This window comes from Lactuca serriola, chromosome 6 (assembly GCF_051521515.1).
Source record: "Lactuca serriola cultivar US96UC23 chromosome 6, Lser_US96UC23_V15, whole genome shotgun sequence".
Lineage (NCBI taxonomy): Eukaryota > Viridiplantae > Streptophyta > Magnoliopsida > Asterales > Asteraceae > Lactuca > Lactuca serriola.
In genome coordinates, this window is record NC_136413.1 from 72,980,006 (window position 1) to 72,983,592 (window position 3,587).

Genomic DNA, 3,587 nt, shown 5'->3' on the forward strand with positions numbered 1-3,587 from the left:
ACTATCTTATATCAAATTCGGGATAGTGATCCCATGGTTTTATCAAACAATCTTATTCGGGTTAGTAGTCCCATGAAATTATCAATCTATATTTTATAATATATCAAACTATCTAGTAACTGGTTCGGGATGTTAGTCCTAAGGTTTTCAAAATACTTTCTATCTACAGTTCGTCTATATTATAGTAGCCTTGTCTAATTCGGGATATTAATCCTATGATTTTCAAAATATAGTTTTGTGTATTAAACTATACTCTGTGTTATTCAATAAATCTTGCATTTAGGAAAATATGGGATTTTCCTGGGGTTAACTTAAAACGCGTAACTGAATTGTAATGAAAGATAACGAAACTATTCAACATAAGAAAATATGGGATTTTCTTGGATAACAAACCTTTTTGGAAAAACTAAAGGAAATCGATACATTTTCATAAAACAAAACCGCTTATGAACTCACCAGCTTTATGCTGATTTTCAAACTGCTTGTATTCTCAGGTCCACATTAGACAGGTACCCGGTGATCCCTTTTGGTGAAGACGGAGTGCGTAGAAGACTCGTTTCGTTTAGTTCATATGATATATGTATAACTTTTGTACAATTTACTTTTGAACCAAATGTAAACTTTCATATATATGTAATGTAATGGTTGTTTACTATGATTACTATGTACATTGGATTTGATACACAACTTGGAGTCAACCCCGGAAATGTTTCCGCCTTTGATTTTCGGGGTGTGACAGTCGCACATCCGACAGTCCTATTAATCTTGATCATATATGACTTGTATACACAAGGTAATGATAGATGGACCAACTATGAATCCTATCAAGAACACCAGGGCAAAGTTTCCAGGTCTATGAGTGAGTATTTTACAAAGCAGAAGAGCTCAACCCCAGTAGGGGTATATATATGGTTCTTGACCATATTTATTCATTAGTTGTATTTCCAGCTAGAGAAAAATCGATTTCTCTCTCAAGGATCTTCGCCCGATCACCCCGGATTGTAAGTACTTCAACCTAGAGTGTATATAAGTGTGTTATATGCCTTAATAACATGAAAATCAAGCCAAAACACCATGGAAATGGTGTTCATGGCCCAAGATCTTCTTGGACCGTGAACACTAAATTTGAGGGCCAAGGTGTGCCCAATTTCCCTCCAAGCCTTGGGACTAAACCTAGAGACTACCATTACTTGTTTTAGACCCCAAAAACATTAAGAAACAAGGTTAGAAGTGAGTTCACGGCCAAGGAAGTTCTTGCACCGTGAACTCCATTTTAGGGTGCCAAAATGCCCTAAATGCCTTCCACAAGCCAAGAGACAAGCATAGCACTTTACCTTGATGAGTCTAGGACCCAAAGCAACAAAAATACCAACACCCATAGGTGTTTACAGCCGCAAGCTTATGACCAAATGGTCCATGGGCCGTAAACTCAAGATAGAGGTGTTTTGATGCCACAAACACTTCCTAAGGCTTTGGCTTGAATTTAGAATGCTTCCTTATGACCTTTAGGACCCTCATAATGATAAATGGCCATGAGTTTACGGTAGTAAACTCATTTGGGCCATTAACTCCTCTTAAACTCCAAAGAAGGTGGTCTTTCTCATCATAGGTTAGAGCTAATGTCCCTAAATCATTCCCTACCCTTCAAACTTGCATTCCTACATGTGTAGCCATGAGTTTATGGCTGTAAACTCCCTTGGGCCGTGAACTCATGGTAGTAAACTCATGTGAGTGCCTTTATACCTTCCTATGTTAAATCACATGTGATTCCAACACTTGGTGAAGGTGTTTCCTAGTCTCGGGAGGTGTTTCCTTTCATATAGTTGTTGTAAACACTATATTCATGTCAATAAGTGTTCTTATATGTCATTTAGGACTTATTGTGTCTCGGCACTTCATTCGTGGAACTTCTCATCCTAACATGCATACCCGTTTGAATCACCCACATCAGGTGAGTTCATAACCCGTAAGGAATCATTTAACTATTTTAAACTGTTTTAAGGGGGGGAATACAGGTTGAACACAATCATAATTGTGTAAATATTTGTTGTTAAACATTCTTCAAAATATTACTTATGTTAATTATAAGTTGTCAACACATTTCAAAACTCCGTTATTAAAGTTAAAGCACAACTTAGTAGGGAAAGGAGTCATTTCAGTAACAGTCCAAGTAGAGCATTAGTAACTATTATAGGTATAGTTTAGGAGAATGCTATTCATTACTTCTAGTACAATGAAGCACACAAAGAGTCAATATCAGAACTGAACAAATAGTGAAGAGAATCAAACAATACCAGAACAGAACATAACAAACAAGTTAATTTACTATAGCATGACAACACGCAAACAGGATCTAATTATACCAATGAATCGCTAATGCATTAGTGATAGTTATATTGGGTATACATGATCATATAACTTTAAAGTGAATTACACGGCTTGCATGGATTTGCTAGGTTCACGTTGGGTTCCCTCAATCTCCTTACATGAGAGCGTTTAGTAGGGGTTCTAGCTTTCACATTATGACCGTAATAAAACAAATATGTTTTTAGGTTAATAGTACCTCCGCATGTCATTATAAACGACATTAGGGTACTCACTTCTCCCATTACTTTCATAAAGTGTCAGTAACACTTGAAGGTTAATCTATTTTCTTTTCGAGATAGTTATAAACTAGGGATAATATACTTTACATTTGACAAAAGAACAGTCGGGTTTAACTCAGATCAGAAGATGCCTTGGTAGAAGGCTACGATTAAAGGTTAGGATCATAGTGCTAGCTTTATGATTCCTTAATGTATACACTATAGAATACATATATGCCAATAGATTTCGACAGCTAATAGGATGTGTGCCTTCGCTTCATTTCCTGTTCTCGTTTGATGTGGTCTTGAACCGAGTTCCCCCAATCTATTATCTACCCGAATATATATATATATATATATATATATATATATATATATATATATATATATATATATATTCTTAGTATACATTAAGTCATCATAAGGGTACCAAGTATGGATCAGGTTATAGGACACAGAGTCAAAGCACAGTTTTTCTAGTACAGAGCTTACTTATCAAAGTCAGTATTTTTGATAGACAAAACTAGAGATTTCCCAGAAAAGGGCTTAATCCATTTTATTAAGCAGTACAGTTTTAAAAGACTTTAAGTGAGTTAACTCTATAAAACCTTAGTTTATACACCATGTTTATATATAAAACTAATATCCGATAGATAGCTAAATGCGTGTTTTCCCCCGACGTCCTGTTCTCGTTGGATTGTGGGCTTAGGGAAGATTCCCTCAATTAACTATCTACCCGATATCAGATTATATATAGCAGTATAAACAAAGCTATTTTAAAAGTAATCACCATAGTCAATATGTTATTATAAGAAAAATAGGTTTTCTTACAAGAACTCTCCATTAGATATAAAGGAACCATTACAAATAACTCCATGAGTAACAAGTGAATACACCAAGGTTATATATGACAACGATCTAACAACCAATGGAATGTGTGCTATCCGCCTCACTTGCTGTTCCCGTTGGGTTGTGAGTTTAGGGCAGATGCGCATAATCGAT